Below are 20,850 nucleotides of genomic sequence, written 5' to 3' on the forward strand. Positions count from 1 at the left end.
GAAATCATGCATTCCTGATTCAAACCCAGCACTACAGTTCTATTTCCACTAAACTATACTACCTCCATTATTATTGGTAAAATATCAGAACCCTGTTGTCACACATAGGTCCATTTTTTATATCAATTCTCTGAGGAAGAGTTGAAAATAGAATAGTAAGCTTCCATAGGATGACTAATTCTATGTTGATTTAATCCGCAATTCCACTTTATTATAGAATTCAGAGTCACAGAAAATGGGTTCGAATCCTGGTTTGCTACCTATGAACCTATGTGACCTTGGACAAAATACTTCCTCATTCTTGGTATTAGTTTTTTTATCTATATCATGAAAATTTTGGGCCAGCTTAACTCTAACTCTGATGAAAAAAAAAACACATAAATGCACCAATGAACAATTTATGGGCCAGTCTACTCACATAGGTTTTTATTTTTTCAGAACATCTTACAATTTGAAGCTTTAAAAAGAGTAAAATTAATAACCCTTAGTCAGGAGACCATCTGGTTGGGGCTTTTCTCCATAGTCAAGGACCTTATGTCAGAGAACCAGATTAATAGGTCATCTAAAAAGTGCATTCATTGTGAAGACTCTTCAATAGGGCATATGGGCAAGGGCCTAATTAAACACTTGTTAGAAGTAAATTAGTTAATTAGACTTGACCACCACTTCCCATAGAGGGTAATCAACCCAAGGTCTGTGGAGAGCACCAACATCCTGTGGAGGCAGAAGTAGGGTTTGTTCTTAGGCAAAAATATGTCTACTATTAAATGCTTTTATGTGCTTCATCCTGTCCATATCAGAAAACAACCCAGAAACATAAAACCAGAGCACTGCAGAGTCTTTCTGAGGAGACAATTTCTCCTGATATTAAGGTATTACACAGATTGGAAGTGATCATACTTTAGACATCTGCAAGATTAGACAAATCAGAGAGGTTACCTGTTTACTTCTATGCTATTTTTTGAAACAGATGAGCCCCTGGTTGGCATTCACTGCTCTGATGGTGCATTTTCATCCAAATGGATAATGTTTGTCATTCAGTGGTATAAGCCATAATTCTAGATACCTGAGACCTGTGTGTTTTCACCAATACAATAAAACATTTACTAGCACCAAGATCAAGGATCTAGTTCAGATAAAATAAAACCAAGCCCAAGTCATCACTCATTCATTCTTCACATGAAGCCCCAACTCATTTCTAAGGTTGTTTTTATTTAGATTGATTTTCTTCTGTGTCTGTACTTTGGGTTTTGACGAGGATTAGAAGTGAAAATTGAAAACTATCATGAGAAATACTAGTCTTGAAGCATCTTGGCCTTGACCACACTCTTTGTTTAACAATAATGATATTGTGACATTGAATTTGGAGAATTGTTGCCAAATAATGCTGGTTTTAGTCACGGTGGGATAATAAATAAACATATTCCTTCTCCTGTAGAGTCAGATGGGAGATTTTTGTGGACCAAGCATAACTTCCAACTCAGAATCAGAAATCTGAGCTCTAATTTCTTCCTTAACCACCAACTTTTCCTTTTATGTAAATTTTTTAAGAGTTATTTATTATTTACATTACTTATAATATTTTCTTTCAGTGTCCCTATTGAGATGTTACTGTAGGTTGGAGAAAGAACTCTTTAAGTCTTATATGCAAAGCAAATCTTTATCAGGCCAAGTAATTTTTATTAAGAATAGGGTTGTCTAAACTCTTCCTACTTCTGTGAAGCTGTGAAATATCAAATTAGCTCTATTGACAATAAACATCTACAGAATTAAGCCCTTTAAGGGAAAAACAGATGAATGGAATGTTCACTCCATAGTCCGCTAGTCCCCTGAGAGAAGCAGGCCAGGTAAGAGAGGAGTGGAGTCTGAAGATGCTGTTTGGCAAAGCAGCAGAATGACATCTTCACCTACTTGGAGGGGTCTTTTCCGATCCCTTCATGAATTTCCTGCTTCTCAGAAAAGTGAAATGAATAAAAAAATTGGATTCTTTGTTTCACTCACCCAAGAGGGAGTCACAAACTCCATTTGTACTGTCTCTCAGTCCTGACTAATGTAAATTCTAATCTTCAGCTGGTCATTTTTTGATTCATTTTTTCCAATAGGAGTTTAATTCAATTCAGATGAACAAACATATATTAAGAATTTCTTATCATAATATGATGATGGATTTAAAATTCAAATTAAATTATGCTTCCTATTTTATGCTAAAGCTTAGAGTTTTATAGAAATTTTCTTCTATTTTTAGTGAATAATATTTTATGAAAATACAAACTATTTTAACATAAAATAAAATTCTAACATGTTTATCTTAAAAAATGTTATAATTAATATTAACATTAACAATATTAATATGTTGGATAGACTTGTTTTTAGTGCAAAGTTTCTCAAACTGTGATGTCTTTAATGACAAGGCTCCTCATAGGTATTTTCATGTACTTTCCTTTTTTACTTTAAAAATCTGTCTCCCCTACTGTCTCTCTCTCTCCCTCATTGAGCAAAATAAAACAGCAGATTAAAGCCCTCAACGTATAGTTGTATCATATAGCAAAATCAATTCCCACACAGCCATGTCTCAAAAGGAATGTGTCTTTCTGCCATTTCAGTTGATTATTTCTCTTTCAAGAGGTGAGTGTTGTGTTTCATCTACATGCTGTTGAACTCATGATTTATCATTGTTCTGATTGAAGTTCTAAAGTTTTTTCAAGTTGTTTTTCTCCATAATGTTGTTATCATTGTATAGGTTCTTCCTCTAATTCTACTCATTTCACTCTATATCAGTTCAGAGTTCTTCCTAGTTTCCTCTAAAACAATCCATTTCATTATTTCTTATGGCACAATTCCTTTTCTCATAGAACTCTTAAAACATCCATACAACCCAATCTTATACATATCCACCAATTTATCTGTGTACTTGAGTATTTAAATTAAATGGAGGACCCGATTTAGAGAGGCTTTATTTTCAAGATGGGAGCAAGTCCTTAATAGAATATAAAAAGAGGGAACTCTAAATGTTGTGGGCATAAAAGCCAGAAAGAGTCAGTGAAATAACAAACTATCATTAGATTTTTTTTCAGTGTTTAGCTCAAGCTCCACCTCCTATCTGAGCCTTTTCCTGTGGCTCCACTGTCTCTCTCTCTGAAATTACCTTGTAGTTATGACATAATTTATGTAACCTATATTAAGCATATATATATATATTTATAACCTATGTACATAGGTACCTTTTGCATGTACCTATATGTGGCCATTTTGTTTCCCCTTTGGAAGGATAGCTCTTTGAGGTCAAGCAGTCTTTCCTTTTTGTCTTTCTATTCTCCAGGATGTAGCACAGTCTCTGGCAGATAGCCAGGGCTTAGTAAATATGGAAAAGTAACTACACTTTTCCTTTGGTAATGTTCTTGTTTTAGTAACTCTCTGACCAACTGAATTTCCTGTTTACCTTGGCCTAAAGATAAATCAGCTTAGGATAGCTAGAATTTACATACTGCTTTAGGATTTGGAAAACATTCAACATGTAATATCTCATTCGACTTCATAACAAACCTTTAAGGTAGGCAGTAACTTTATTTCCATTTTACAGATGGACTCAGACTATTGTGACGTGCTTTGCTCAGGGTCACATAGCTAACAAATGCCAGAGGCAAGATTAGAAATTTGTTCTTCCTCAATGTCGAAATCCAACAATTTACTACTCGACTTTATTGTATTTAGCTTTTTGACTTGGCTATATTTTTCTTCTATAACCCATGATGGGCAGACATTCTTGCCACGTATGGTATGTGGTTGAGTGAAACCTTTACAGGATTTCATCTGAAAAATAATAACTGACATTTATAGAGAGTTTTAAAGTTTGTAAAACGCTTGCATGCGTTGTATCATTTAAGCCTCACAATGCTCCTATGTGGTAGGTTCTAAAAGTTTTATCTCCATTTTGTAGATGAATATATCAAGGCTGAGATAGATACTGAGGTACTGAGACCATACTACTACTAAATCTTCGAGGCTGTATTCTCACTTGGGTACTTCTGACTTTATCAAAGTTTTCAGTGTTATTCTTTTGGAAAAGATACTAAAACCTAGGTTTTAGCAAAATCTCTCCTATTATCCTTATAAGAGAATGTGAAGAGATAAGGATTAGATGATAATAGAATAAGATGAATTTATAACTGGTTTGATGACCAGACTAAGAGAATATTTGTAAATGGCCTGGTGTCAATTGGCAAGAGGTCTCTAGTAAAGTACCCCAGGCATCTGGGCTAGGCTTTGTGCTTTATAACATTTTTATCATTGACTTGGATAAAATCATAGACAGTATGCCTATCAAATTTGCAAATGATATGAAGCTTATTGGTATAGCCAATATACTGAATGGTGGAGTTGGACACCAAAAGGATCTTGATAGGTTACCACAGCGGAATCTCTCTTAAAAGATGAAATTCATTAGACATAAGTGTAAGGCATTAAAAATCAACTTCATGAGAATGATGTGGCAGAAGTAAAGTAATCAGTAACATTTATAGAGTACTTTAAAGTTTACAAAGCACTTTAAAAATGATATCTCATTTTATCCTCACATTAACCCTGGGAGGTAGATTATCCCTACTTTATAGATGAGGAAACTGAGGCAAAAAGAGGTTACATTGTTTGCTCGGAGTCACACAGCTAGGAAATGTCTGAGGTAGAATTCAAACTCACCTCTTCCTGATGCCAAGTTCAATCATTCTAGACTAAGGCATACTTAGGGCTTTTAAAAAAATCTATCCTGGCATTTTGGTATACTACAAGCTTAATATGATTTAGCAGGGCAATATGATAGACAAAAAACCTAATATATTGTTGGGTCACATTAAGAGAAACATGGCTTTTATGAACAGGGATGTCAGAGTCCTACTGCATTGTGCCCTCTTCAGACCTTGTTTGATATATTATGTTCAATACTAGGTCCATGGTTTAAGAAGGACCTAAGCTGAAGAGTATCCAGAGGAGATTAACCAGGATGGGAAAAGGCCTTGAGTTCATGCAATATGAGGATCATTTGAAGGAGCTGGGCATGCCTGAGCTGGAGAAGACACCAGGGGTAAGAGGAGAGCATGATTGCTTTCCTTCAAGCATTTGAAGAGTTGTCTGTCATGTGGAGAAGGGATTAGATTGTTCTGTTTGACCCTAGAAGCCAGAATGAAGAGCAGTGATGCTCCAAAGAAGTCAATTTAAGCTTTATGTCAAGAATAAACAGAGCCATCAAAAATGGGTCACAGTAAGAGGAGGCAAGTTCTCCTTTCATGGATATTTTCAAGCAGAGACTCCTGTTTCTGTCTAGCTCCTGCCCTTTGGCCCTGGGCTCCAGCTTAGTGTGTGTTTTCTTATTTACCCTTACCCCAAACCCACTATTACAATAGTGGAGTTTTCTTTTGTACATATGTGTAGGATTAGATGATCACTGAGATAGCTTTAGACTCTCATTGTCAGTGACTCTGTGGTTCTTGACTCAGATCCAACATACTGCTCTCTGGCCATCTTTATAATAATGTCACTTTACTCTCAGTCTCTGGCCTGGTCTTCTAGCCCTACCCTTAGGCTCTGGGATCCAGACTAGTGAGAACTTTCTCTATCTGTTCCCTGACCCAAATCCACTCCTGCTTCATGTCATGATGTCATACACCCTCCCTCCTCAGTTTCTGCATTCCCCCATCTAGCTCTGGTACAGGAATCAACTCAATATTGTCAATCAATAGACTAATGCCTCTACTTACCATCTCTATAACTTCCCTGAATACAACACCCATCCCTAACAATTACTCCCCTACATATATTCCCTTACATTAGAATATGAACTTCTTGAGGGCAGGGACTTCCTTGCTTTTTCTATTCCTATCCCTATCCCTTACCACAGTGCAGGTACCGCATAAGCAAATAGTGCTTTAAAATGCTTTTTCATTCATTCATTCAAAGGTTCAACAACTTTTCAATGATAATACACTTACTGGTACTTGTAAAAAATGTAGACAAATTTTAAAAGTACATCCTTATTTAAGATGTAATGTTATATTTGCATCAGTCCCACTTCCTCCAAGAAACCTTTTTTGCTTATCCAGTTTACAATGATCTCCCTCAATGCTGAACCTAGCACTTAGGTTCTATAATCTCATAATTTCATTATATTAACTCTTTATATTGTTCATTCTTGCTTTATTTGTGTTCCCCGCTCTCCATAACTGGAATGCAAACTCCTTAGAGAAATGAGCATATATTCTATTATTTCTGTGTTGTCATTTTTTTGTCCTTTGTATTCAAAGAGAAGCAATGACATCATGATGTTGGAGTCAAGGTAGGGGGTGTTCAACTGGCTCTACTACAGGTCAGGCGCACATAGTCCACTGGAACATTTGAGATGGAGATGTCTCTAGATTTGAGTATGTCACGTTTCTTCTGTGCTACTGTGATTTTGCTTTGTTCATAGTGTACAGCACCCTTAATGTGGACATGCCAACCTGAGTGGTCCTGTGCCAGTGTCTCCCATGTCCCACAATTGGTACTAAAGTTTTTCAAAGAGTCCTTGAGAATATACTTGTACCACTTCTTCTGATGCCCATGTGAGCTTTATGTAAGTTCTTCACAAAATAGTCTTTTAGCTAAACATATGCTTGGCATTTGGGCTACATGACCAGCCAATTAAAGCTGTACTCTGTACAGTAGAGTTCGAATGCCTGGTAGTTAAGGTTAAGAGAAGACCTCAGTGACTGGTGCCTAATTTTGCCAGATAATCTTCATAATTCAGTTTAAATGGAAGAGTTCTATTTTCTAGCATGGTGATGGTAGACTATCTAGAATTACAGGCATACAACAATGAAGTATGCACAATGGCTCCATTTAGGGGAGCATCCCTGAAAAAGGCTGAGCAAGCCCTCATGCCAGAGGTGCTAGTCTTCCCTGAACACCCTATACATCCTTCTCCTTCTATATCTCAGTACAATGATGAGCATACAGCAGATGCTCAATCAATACTTATTCACAATTTCTATGTTTTTGCTGCTATTTTTGTTTTTGCATATTTCAAGCAGTTCCTAGCACAACCATTAGGTTTTCTCAACAGCTGGTGGTCTGCCCATTGATAACAGGGTACAAGCCTGCAAAAACTAAACCAAAACTGAAACCAAACCAAACTGAAAGAATCCAACTAGAAGAGAAAGCAGAGAATGGAGGATCCAAGTTGTTCTCCATGACTTCTTGTCTATGAAATGGACACTGCTTTTTTTCTTTTTAAATATTTGTCTCCTTATCTTCATCTCATAAATTCCAAGGAGTCATCTCCAGTCATCCTGATGAATATCTGGTCACTGGTTTCAGATGGCTCTGGAGGAGAAGTGAGGCTGGTGACCTGCACAGCCCTCCCTCACTCAAAACAAAGTCAAGTGGAAGTCATGTCATCATCTCTCTGATGGCATGGTCTTCTTTGGCAATGAAGGACTAACACGTACACACACACACACACACACACACACACACACACACACACACACAAATTCCAAGGAAGAATGGATTGTAGCAAAGTGACAGTGAGTCAAAATATCAATGAAAGTAGTAAACTAAGAGACTCCTCCAAATACTAGAGACTTTCTTGTGTTTCTTTTAAGTGTTTTTGGCTAACATAGTTTGACACTTAAAAAGTAAATTTATTTAGGTAAAGGCACTATAATGAGAATATTTTATCATTGTTTTTATGTATCTTGGGTAAGATGCTTTAGGATCAGTTCACTTAGTACTGTTAGGCACAAATAGATGAGAATTTTATTGCTTTTGGCCAAAAATTTTTACAAATTTTTTTGATTTACAAATCAAAAGATAGGTACAATAAATAATAAACCTCACAATAAAGTAAAACATCAAAAGCATGACAAAAATGAGTTTCTGGTAGGTAATTTTCTAAAGTTAATTTCTTCCTTTTAAGGACAGTATCTAATATAAATTTAAGCTCTTGTTTTTGAAGTGCTCAATGCACAATAGTTTCTAGAAGTTCCAAGTTTAAGTAACTTGTGTTTTTTGATAATGACTTTTAAAATGAACATGTTCATATACTAAGGTTAAATAACCAAATAGACCAAAAGGCATCCTAATAGATACAAGGAAAATTAATGAATTTTATATCTAGTTAGCCTTAATAAAAGCAAAATCAAGTCAAAGGTAAAAAAGAGTAAATGTCTTCTATTTTATTTAGGGAGTCCACTGAGGCAGATTCTTTGACTTAGGGAAGTCTAAGGGCATCAGCCCAGGTCCTCAGCAGCAGATGTTGTTGGGCAGTGAATTATAATAACTTGTGCAGGTAAGATTATTCAGACATTATACTCTACTGTGATCACTTTAAACTATCCTCTACAATTTTTGTCTACAGGAATCAGACTTGAGAAGTGCCCCATGACTTCATGGGAATGGATTAGCCATTATCACTATTATTGGTTGTTGAGTTCCAACAAGTGATCATTTTGCCATTTGTGGGTTTCTGGCTCCACTAAGAGAAAGCTGCTCACGAAGTTGGAGTTAACTGCAATGTTATTCTTCATCATATTTTTCTCGTGCTCCTTGCTGGAACTGATCTTGTTTTATAAGGTAGATAGATGCTTGTGTTTATTAACTCTACCCATATCTAATAGTCACTTCCTACCCAGAAAGACTTATAGCATTTCTGGAAATTTCTACCTTGGAGTGGCTTCTACTTTGGGGAGAACCAAAATCCGTATTTGGGACTGAAATGAAAGAAGGGAAAATCTGGACAGGTCTAATACATTTACTTGCAGTAGACATTGGCAAGACCAGCAAACTTTACAGCCCTTTACCTTTATAAAAAGTGCAACTTTTAGCTTAATTTTTATTACATTTTTGAAATGTCTATAAATCTTCACCCTGTAGTCTTTCAGAATGAATGGAAATTGTACTAATGTTTTAGAAAGTACACGAAGCACTCTGGCCCTCAGTAAGGGCAAAGCAGGATATGATGTGAAGAGTAGCCAAGACCCCATGTTTCTATTCTCATCCAAGGGAAACCAAATAAGAAAAACAGTACACCATAAAAATAAGAGTTCTGATTGGGATTCTGGAGCAGCTCATGAAGTAGGACATTTCAGTTAGGTGGCACAGTGCATACAGCACTAAGCCTAGAATCAGGAAGACCTGAGTTCAAATCTGTTCTCAAACACTTACTAACTATGTGACTATGACCACATCACTTAACTCTGTTTGCCTCAGTTTCTTCATCTGTAAATGATCTGGAGAAAGAAATGGCAAACCACTTCAATGAGAGAATCCCGAATGGGTTCATGAAGATTTAGACACAACTAAATAACAAAAAATAAAAATTATTTGTTCAATTCCAAACAGAATCTGAAAGATTACCCAGATGGAACTCTTCTAATTGTGATTATCAATTTCCTCCACCTTGAACTTTTAAGAATCTATGCATGATCTTAAAGAAGCTTTGGGTATGGAGCTTTTGAATATAATCAATCCTGAGTAATTCCTCTAGTCTTATTCAGCCTATCCCTTGTATAACTCAAGCAATTTTAATTTTCAAGAAATATATTCAGTTGAGCTTTCAGAAGAAATTATTTTCCACCAAGAGGCCCCAAGGAATTTCTAGTAGATGAAAGAAAAATCGATCTAATAGATCTCTTATTCTTGGTTGTAATCTGTGATTCAGGATTCCTCACAGTCATTCAAATTTCTATAAATACTCATGCAGTGTTTCTTGAGTCCATGACATTGACCTCATGTGATAATTATATGGTGTGAAAAGTCATAGAGTCTTATTATCCCTTTTTTGCACTGTTACCAAATAGAGGTATTTTGGAAACTGAGGCCAGAGAGATGTAAGAACTTTGTATTTACCTATACCCTAGACTAATTTTTGGTAGGATTTGGATCATTGATCTTGCTAAACTGTAGCTATGCATAGATAACCAGGTTATAGAGTATTTACCCCTGAGCTTCACTCTTTTTCATTGCAAATAGCTGACCATCTTATTCTATTCTCACAGTAGTGGACCCAGTTCACTTCAATGACATTTTTGCCTCTTTCAACTAACCCAACCTTTCAACTTAGCCATGTTAATCTAGGCAAATGTCAATCTTTAAGGAATTTTCCCTCTTTCCTCACTCCAGAACCATATCTTCAACATAGTAGGCATGTAATTCATTTGGTTGGTTTAGTCTCTGCCTCTCTCCCACCTCTGAGATGCTGCCTTCTTGATATACCAAGCCTGGTGTGGGGTGTGGCACTCTATCCTGCTCTGCCCTAAGCCTGAGAGACTACCAGTCTCTCAGTGGGAATGTTCAGGCGGAGATTAGATAACCACATGTCAGAGATGTTGTCAAGAAGATGGATGTATATGGTATGGGTTGTCTGCCATATACTTAGCATTCTGGTAAGCACTTTACAAATATCTTGAAGAACTGTAAGGATACCTCCAAGATTAGGATTCTATGATTTCTGATTTCATTGTAATAGAGAACTTTTGGTTAGGAAACATCCTCCTCCAGTATAGACCAGTCGTTGGTCTATGGTTATGGTTTCAACAAGTCATTTGGATCCCTGAGAAGTTTAAGTGAATTGCCCAGTTTCCCATATCTAGAATGTGTCAAGAATTACACTTTGATCTCAGGTCTTCCTGACACTGAGTCTAGCTCTTTATACACTACTCTTGGCATTATGCTTCTATTTTATATGTGCCAAAATTATCAACTACTGCCCCTAAAAAGTTCACATTTGTATAATGACCTTCAAATTTTCTTCTCTCTCCAACATAAAATTCATTAACTCAGATAATTATGTGGTCAAAGGAGACAGAGGAAAGGTAGGTTTGTTGATTTTAGTGTTGTCTTTTAAGCTTGGTGGAGGTAACTGAGAAGTTGGGTTGAATAAAACATTTATCTGAAGACCCCAAATTTCACAATTCGAGTGAATTGTCATTTTCACTTCTTCTATTAAAAGACATCTATTTCCCAGGTATTTTAGGAGTTCCATAACAGATAAGTACATGTACCTTCAGGGTTCAGGAGTTCAGACGAACTTGGCTTAAGTTGGAAGTTATTACCTTTATTTAAATAGAAAATATCAAATTTCATAGGCTTTAGGTAAGAAATTGAGGGTGGAAGAAACAAAAGAAGATATGTCGATTACATCTTTTGACTTACTGTCTAGTATGAGAGGCATTAAGATGATACTAAAAATGGATGAGAGAGGTAGAAAAATGTAGTAGCTCTTGACTTCTGAAAGATCCAGGTTGTGGGTTATTCCTGCTGTATAAGTAGGGAGACTTAATTACCTAGGTTCCTTTGGATTATAGATTTGGGTATTCAGAAGAACCTTCAGGAAGTCTGTTGCTTCAGCTAGATAATACCAGACTTTTTTCCATTTGTTTGATTTTGTTTTCCTTCTCTCTGACTTTTCGTCTTTCTCAATTTCTTTTGCTGGATCTTCTTCCAGATAATGTCCCCTAACCATAAGTGTCCTTCAGGGTTCTGTCCTGGACTTTCTCCTCCTCTCCCTCTATACTACTTCACTTAGGGATCTTATCAGTTCCCAGGACTTAATTACCATATCTGCTGACAACTTTCAAATCTACCTCTCCTGGGGGTGGAGCCAAGATTGTGGATTAAAGGCAGCAACCCAGCTTTACTCTCTGAACATTTCCCTCAAAACAACTTTAAAGTAATAACTCAAGTTAAAATTTGAAGTGGTAAAGCCAGCAAAAGATCAGGGTGAAACATTTTTCCATCCTAAGTAAACTTGGGGGTTGACAGGAGAGGTCTATGACACTGGGGTGGAAGCCCACAGCAACAGCAGTCACAACAGCATTGGCCTCTGTAGCAGCAGCAGTAGTTTCTGTGGTAAAGACATGAGTGTAGACCAGGAGAGATGTGACCACTCCTTTCCCCAGGTCACAGAACCTCAAAAGCAACCAAAACTTTCAGACCCCCAAAACTAGCTCTGAAAATAGCAACACAAAAAAGTGTGAAGTTTGGGACAGGGATGCCCCACCCCAAGGGAGCAGAGCCCAATTTATTATAAAGTCCAAAGTCAAGAAATAGGTAGGAAAATGAACAGACAACAGAAAAAAAAGAACTTGACTATACAAAGCTACTATGGTGGCAGGAAAGACTAAGATGCAAACTCAGAAAAAGGCAATAAAGTGAAAATAGGTACAAGCTAAACCTGAAAAAAAAAATACTAATTGGACACAAGTCCAGTGAGAATTTTTGGAAGAGTTAAAGAGATAAGAGTGGTAGAGGAAAAATTGGAAAAAGAGAGTTATACAAGAAAATTATGAAAAGAGAATTAAAAGCTTGGTAAAAGAGGCACAAAATTCACTGGAGTAAAGAACTCCTTAAAAAGTAGAATGGATCAAATGGAAAAGTAGGCACAAAAATTCACTGAAGAAAAGAACTTAAAATTCCAAATTGGCCAAATGGGAAAAAAGGTACAAAAGCTGGCTGAAGAAAAGAATTCTTTCAAATTATAATTGGGTAAGTAGAAGCTGATGATTTTATGAGACAAGAAGCAATAAAGCAAAATCAAAAGAAGGAAAAAAAGAAAATGTGAAATATCTCATTGGAAAGACAACTGACTTAAAAAATAGATTGTGGAGAGCCATGATCAAAGAAGAGACCTAGATACCATATTGCAAGAAATTATACAGTTATTTACCTTGTGATACAGAAGGTAAAATAGAAATTGAAAGAGTTTATCAATAATCTCCTAAAGGAGATACCAAAATGAAAACTCCCAGGAATATTATAGCCAAATTCTAGTGCTCCCATGTCAAGGAGAAATTTACAAGCAGCCTGAAAGAAACAATTCACTTATCATGAAGCCACAGTTCACATTAAAAGAATATGATATTTTAGAATATGATATTCCAGATAGCAGAAGAGTTAGGATTACAACCAAGAATAACCTATCTAGAAAATTTGAGTATAATTCTTCAGGGGAAAAAATAGATATTTAATGAAATAGAGGGTTTTAAAGCATTCCTGATGAAAAGACCAGAGCTAAATTGAAAATTTGATATTCAAACACATGACTCTGGAGAAACATAAAAAGATAAACTAGAAAGGGTAATCATGTAACTCCTTAAGAACTTAATTATTTTTAGGGTAGTTAGAAGGAGTTGGCATGGACAAAGTGCATGGGTTTGAGTTGATTATGTTGGGATGTTCTAAAAAAATGAATGGATGAGAAAGAGGGATGCAGTGGGGGAAGGGGGAAACAAGAGGCAGAAAGGAGAAATTTGCTTACATAAAAGAGACATGCAAAGAATAGCTTTTATAGTAGGGAGGAAAATGTAGGGAGGGTGGACAATGGTTGAACCTTATTCTCATCAGAATTGGTTCAAAGAGGGAAGAATGCACACACACACACACACACACACACACTCAGTTGGTTATAGAAATCTATCTTATCCAATAGGCAAATGTGAGGGGAAGGGGAGAACGCAAAGGGGAGAGGAAAATAAAACAGAAGGTGGATCAAAGGAGGCAGAGAGCAGAAGCGAAACATACTTTTGAGGAGGGACAGGATAAAAATAGAGAAGAAGAAATAGAAGAGAATGGGATGGAAGGAAATACACAGTTATCATAACTGAAGATGAATGGGATGAGCTTATCCATAAATGGAAGTAGATAGCAGAATGGATAAGAAACCAAATCCAACAGTATATTGTTTATGAGAGACATACTTGAAACAGAAAGACACACACACAGAGTTAAAGGACTGGAGCAGAATCTAATATACTTCAGCTGAAATTCAAAAGGCAGAGTAGCAATTATGATTTCAGACAAAGCAAAAGCAAAAAATAGATCTAATTATAAAACATAACCAGGGAAACTATGTTTTGCTAAAAGGCACCATAGACAATGAAGTAATATTAAAAAAAATTTCTAACAAATTTCTCTAATAAAGATCTCATTTCTCAAATATATAGAGAATTGAATCAAATTTATTAAATAGAAGAGCCATTCCCTAATTGACAAATGGTCAAAGGATATGAGCAGGTTGTTTTAAGAAAAAAGAAATCAAACTGTCTACAATCATATAAAAAGGCTCTAAATCATTATTGATTAGTGAAATGCAAATGAAAACAGTTCTGAGGTACCATCTCACACCTACCAGAAATGACAAATGCTTGAGAAGATGGAGGAAAATAGATACAGTAATGCACTACTGATATGGTTGTAACCTGGTCCAACCATTCTGGAGAGCAATTTGGAACTATGCCCAAAGGGCTATAAAGCTATGCATACCCTTTAATTGATCAGTGCCACAACTAGATCTGTACTCTAAACAGATCAAAGAAAAAGATAAAAAATCTTTGCATACAAAAATATTTATTGCAGCTTTTTTTTGAGGTGACCAAGAATTGGAAATTGAGGTGATGATGTTCATCAATTGGGAAATTGCTGAACAAGTTGTGGCATATGATTGTGATGAAGTACTATTATGCTATAAGAAATGATCGAGGGGGTGGTTTCAGAAAGAAAATTGGCAAGACCTGTATGAACAAAAACTTATATGAAGCAAAATGAAGTGAGAAGAACCAGATCATTATGCACAGTAGCAGCAATGCTGTAAAACGATGATCAACTGTGAACGACTTGACCATTCTGATCAATACAATGATCTAAGACAATTCCAAAGGACTCATGATGAAAAAATACTATCCACTTCCAGAGAGGGAATTGATGAAATCTGAGTGCAAATTAAAGTATACTTTTCTCATTTGCTGTATTTTTCTTGCTTTTTTGCAATGTGCCTTATATGGAAATATGTTTTGAATAATATTACAGGAGTGATATATTGCTTGCCTCTTCAGTGGATGGTGGAGGGGTGGGAGGAAGAGAATTTGGAACTCAAAATTTAAAAAGAAAAGAATGTTTGAAATAAATAATAAAAAAATGTAAAAGGTTCTTAGAAGTCATCTAACCCAAATCCTTTATTTTACAGATGAGAAAAACTGAGACCCAGAGGGTAAATGACTTGCTGAGAGGCATGTAGGTAGTAAAGAGCAGAGCTAGGATTTAAAACCATTAGAGTTGTTATATCACAGGACATCTCATGCAGCGAGCTATTCCTGATATCTTTTCCTGTACCTCCAGAAGCTATTGCCCAAGGAATTTATGTATTTATGCTTATGTATTTATTTTATACAGATTTTGCATCTTTTGTGTGTATGTATTGTCTCCTTTGATGGATTGTAATCCCCTTGAAGACAGACTTAATTTTGTATCCTTGGGGTTTACCACAATTCCTGGCACATGGAAGGTAATTAATAAATGTTTATTGGTTGACTGATGGTTAAACCATTTGTACTTTTTTCCTTTTAGAGAGACAGTACCTTCATTCCTTGGTCCCTTCTTTATAACCAAGTCTGACAATATATGCTTCATGACAGAAAAAGCCAAGTCTGCAGAATTCATAAATCTGGAACTCATAATTTTGCTGTTGATTTGTTTAATCTCCCTTTGTTTGTTGGCTTCTATGCCGGAAACGTTTAGACCTTAGCCAGTCAGCCCATAATTCAATTTAACAAGTATTTATTGCTTAGTTTGTTCAAGACATTAATGGTAACCAAGTGCTTGGGATGCTAAATTAAAAATAAAACATTCATCAAAAATCTTATATCCTCTTAGGAAAGACAACATTTACACACATAAGTAAATACAAGGTAATTTGAGGAAAGAGACAACTAATAAATCACTTGTATGATGCCAGAACTTAAGGTTTCCACTACTTTATGGTCCTAGATACCAGAGAAGGGGGAGGTATCCATCCAATAAACTACCTCTTACTGACTAAGAAGAAAGTTGGGTCAATCTATCCTGTACATATCTATTTATACAAAATTACTATCATGCTATAAGAAATGACCTGTCCAGGGTGGGTAGGGGGAGTTCAGAAAAAAACATGAGAAAACCTATATGAACGGAGGCAAAGTGAAGTGAGAAGAACTGGGAGATCATTGTGCACAGTAGTAACAACGTTGTAATGATGATCAACTGTGAAAGACTTGTTCTTTTTCCCATTTGTGAGAGTTATTTGAAAGCAGGGACCATCTTTCATCTTTCTTTGTATCCCCAGTGCTTAGCATAGTGCCTGATACATAGTAGTCATTTAATAAATGCTTATTGATTGACTAAAAAAAGAAATCTACCTATCCTGCCTAAATCTCTCTGCTGACCTCTAGTGTCACATCTCCAACTGCTTTTCAATTATCTCAAAGGGGATATCCTGTAGACATCTTAAACTCAACATGTTCAAATGCATTATCTTTCCCCTTAAACTCACCCTCCCCTACTCCCTTTTACTATAGAGTACAACATTATCTTCTCAGTCCCTCAGGCTTTCAACCCAGGTTGCATTCTCAATTTCTTATTATCTCTCACTACTACAACCTGTTGTAGTTGTGTAGCACCAATGTGATATTCACAGCACCTACAGTGGTTATGAATATTCCAGCACAGTTCTGAATCTCAAAATATAAGACTTTCCACATGGAAGACAGAATCAAAACATTTATTTAGACACCAGAAAGCTGAATCCCAATATCAGAAAACCACATCCATCATAGCAACCAAGAAATCTATACACAGTAACAATGCAGGGGGGACTATGACCCCCAAGCCTTACCTCTGTTTGGTTTCCCACAAGCCAGCTCCCTCAAATCATAAGCAGACTCCCTTAAACAAAATCACAAACAAGCTCTCCCACTCATGCTGGTTGCTGCTTGCTCTCTCTTTCCCAGTTCTGCCTGCTCTAACTCACCTTCTACTCCACCCCTTCTTGCTCCACCCACTTAGCGAACTCCTTCCATCACAGACTCTGTGTGACTCAGACTTCCATGTGTTCCAGGCAGGTCCCATGGGTCTATTAATGAATGGGAAAGGTCTTCTCATTTAAATTACCATTACACCTGTCCAAGACCTTTTGATTTGACCTTCATGACATCTCTTTCATTCACATCTTTCTCTCTTCTGACACTGCCACCATATTGGGGCAGGCCCTCATCACCTCACATCTGGACTATTGCAATAACCTGCTAGTTGGTCTGCCTGCCATGGGTCTTTCCCCACTCTGTTCCTGTTCAATCATTCAGTCAATCAAGAAATTTTTATTAAGTGCTGACTATTTGCCAGCCACTGTTCTAAGCACTGGGAATACAAATAAAGTTAAAAGATTATCCTTGCTCTCAATGAGCTCACAATCTAATGGAAGAGATAGCATGAAAATAATTGCACAAACAAGCTGTATACAGGATAAATTAGAAATAATTAGTGGAGGAAAGGCACTAGAATTAAGAGGGATCATCTATAGAAGGTGAAATTTTAGCTGGGATAAGAAAGCTACTGTGCTGTCCATGGGATCTTTGTAACATTCACGTCTAATGATGTAACCTACCTACTCAACTCCAGGGACTCCCTGTCACTACCAGGATCAAACATAAAATCTTCTGTTCAGTATTCAAAGCCCTTCATAACCTGTCTTCATACCACTTTTTCAGACTCCTTATAATGTATACCTCATCATACACTCTGCACTTCAGTGACATTGACCTCCTTCCTGTTTCTTAAACAAGATGCTGCATCTCCCATCCCTGGACATTTTCACTGGTTGACCCAATACCTGAAATATTCTACCTCACAGTCTCTTGGCCTCTGACATCTTTCAAGTCTCAGCTGAAATCTCACCTTCTGCAGGAAGCCTTTCTTAATCCCCCTTATTTTTAGTGCCTGCCCTCTGTTATTATTTCTAGTTTATCCTGAATATAGTATCTGTACATAGTTGTTTATATGTTGCCTCTTCCATCAGATTCTTAGTTCCTTAAGAGCAGGGACTGTCTTTTGCCGTTCTTTATATTCTTGGTGTTTATGATATTGTCTGACACCTAGCAGGTTCTTAATAAATGTTTATTGACTGACGGACTGAATGTGCCCACTTTAAGAATACCTGATATATGAAAATATGGACCAACAAAATTGTATCATTCAAGGGCTAGAAATCATTTAATACAAATCCCTCATTTCACAGTTAAGTAAACTGAATTCTAGAGAGGTTGCATGTCTTGGCTTAGTTTAACCACATAGTTAGAGTGTCTTTACAATCTTTTTCACTGGTTCCTCATCCAGAATGTGCCTGCTACCCATGGGTGTCCCACAGTCTTGTCTACTGAGCTCTGTTCTCCCTCTACACTATTTCACATTTTGATATCTTCAGCTCCCATGGATTTGGGCACAAATTATTGTAATTCTCTCCACTTGAAGGTTCAAGAGCCTAGCTCTCAAATCTAGCCAGCAACTGACTCACAAGGTTCAGATTACAAACCCCTCTTGGGGCCTATTGAGTCAACTACCTTGTATAAGAGTAATCATATCTCATGTTTGTCTCCTTAAGGTTTACCATTTGGGGTAAGCATGGTACATGTTATTGTTTCCACTTTACACATGAAACACTCAGATAGCAGATACTCAGTTACGGAGCTAGTACCTAGCAGAACCAAGACTGGAACCTGAAATTTCTGGAATGAAAGCCAGTACTTTGTGCATTAAAGCATGATGCTTCAATTAAGTCTGTCCCTAAGTGATGCTGCCCCATAGTCAGGGTAGCTAAAGCTGCTGAAATATGACAAAGGCCAAACATCATGGATTTGATCCCTTCACAGATATAACAATAGTTGGCATTTATAAAGCACTTTAATGGCACTTCCCTTCTAGGGTTATTGTAAGAATTAAATGAGATGTCTATAAAGTTCTTTGCAAAACTTAAAGTGCCTTATAAATGCATTATTATTGTTGTTTTTGTTACATTATCTCGCTTTTTATCCCCACAAAAACTATATGAGGTAAGTGCTATCAATTAACCCTGTTTTACATATAAGGAAACTGAAGTAGAAATTAAGTGATTTTGCACTCAATCCATCTCAGTGAAAATCCCACATTTCTTGTCTTATGGCAGCTGGTGTCTCAGTGAATAGAGTAATGGCCTGGAATCAGGAACACCTGAGTTCAAATCCGATCTCAGACACTTAATGGATGTGTGAGCCTGTCCAAGTTACTTAATCTTTGCTTCTGTTTTTCCTTTTTTTTTTCTGCTGAAAAATGAGGATCATAATAGCAGCTACCTTCTGGGTTGCTGTGAAGATCAAATGAGATATCTATATATATCTATATATGTATGTCCATATCTATCTGTCTATCCGTCTATCTATAAAGCACTTACCATGGGGCCTGGCACATTGTAGATACTATAGAGTTGCTTGTTCCCTTATATATTACCACATGATTATAGGGGAAGGGACACTAGCCTTGAAATTAAAGGACCTAGGTTCATTATCAAGTGCCTTCTACCATCAATAGGCAATCGGGACATCATGAGACATGTGAAAACTGAGTTTATTACAAGAGAAATTAACATGCATGTGGAACCCAAAGAGTTCCCAGTCCTCACAGAAGTTTGCATATTTATAATAGTACAGCAAAAAGAGTTGGAGAAAAAAAGAAGGGACATGGCATGGGAAGAAAATGGGGTAATAATGCCCCCTGCAGAGGAGCAAGGTGATAGCAAAATCTTCATTCTTTTCCCTTGGAAACTGCTAGATTATGAACATAGGAGGATCCAATTATCTACAAAGGACCCTAGCTGCACAAACATTATCCCAGCTCGACAGAGACTGGATAGTGACTGTTTTGCCTCCGAAAGAAACACACAGGGAATCCTACTTGGGGTGCTGGACAACAAATTATGTCAGCTCAGGGGGAGTTTTGTCCTTGACACGTTCAGGGCCTCATGTGTGCTCTGGGTTCAATGTTTCTGGAAAATATGACAACTCAAAAAGACAAGTTCAGGTGACCCCTTAACAGTTCTTAATACTGCCAGTGCCACATTGGAAATGTCATTTAGCCTCTCTGAGACTCAGCATCCTTTGTAGAAGGAAGGGAGTTGAACCAGATGGCCTCTGAATTCTCTGCCAATTTTGGATCTATGATCCTATGATACAGTCCCAAGTAAATGTCATTTATCATGCATTCTTCCCAGTTTCTTGCTGTCTCCATGTCTGTGTGAGGAATGATTAAATTAATTAAAGGAGATAGAGGTATGAGTGACCTCTTTAATATTGCAAGGACTCATGATGTAGATTCATTAAATGCACAGATTGAATTTTAACCATTATATGCCTGTGAGAAAAATGTTTACTGGGAAGTAGGAAAAAAAGGTGAAAAAGAATCAAATTATTTGAATTCAAATTTAAAATTGATATGTTAAAGTTTACAAAACACCTCCCTGGCAACTCTGCTCAGCAAATAGATAATAGAGCATTACCTCCTTATTAGGTTTGGGGAAAATGAAATTCAATTTGACAAGCACATATTAAGTTTTTATACACAACGACAAAATGCGGACCCAGTGACAAAAACAAAGTAGACCTTGCAGTCAAAGAACTTAATTTTATTAGGGAAAATTGGTGGGTACAGACAAGCAAGCAAAACATGAACGAAGTAAATACAAGGTAATTTAGAGAGAAGGGGGTGGTGTTTTATAAATTGGAGGAATCAAGAAAGATTTTGTGTAGGAGGGAAAGTTTGAGCTGAGCTTTGAAAGGATATAAGGTTCCTAGAAGATAGTTGAAGATATTCCAGGTATAAAGAACCACCTGGATAAAGTCACAAAGGCAGGAGATTGAAGCCATGGCAAAATGTCTGGGGAAAGTTCTGGGAAGCAATGTCAGGAGAGTGATGTATGGACCAGTGATGTCTTAGGAATGAAAAAACTAAGTGGTCTCTTGCCAAAATTCTAGCAGGAATGCAGACTAC

Source organism: Notamacropus eugenii, chromosome 4, assembly GCF_028372415.1.
Source record: "Notamacropus eugenii isolate mMacEug1 chromosome 4, mMacEug1.pri_v2, whole genome shotgun sequence".
Classification (NCBI taxonomy): Eukaryota; Metazoa; Chordata; class Mammalia; order Diprotodontia; family Macropodidae; genus Notamacropus; species Notamacropus eugenii.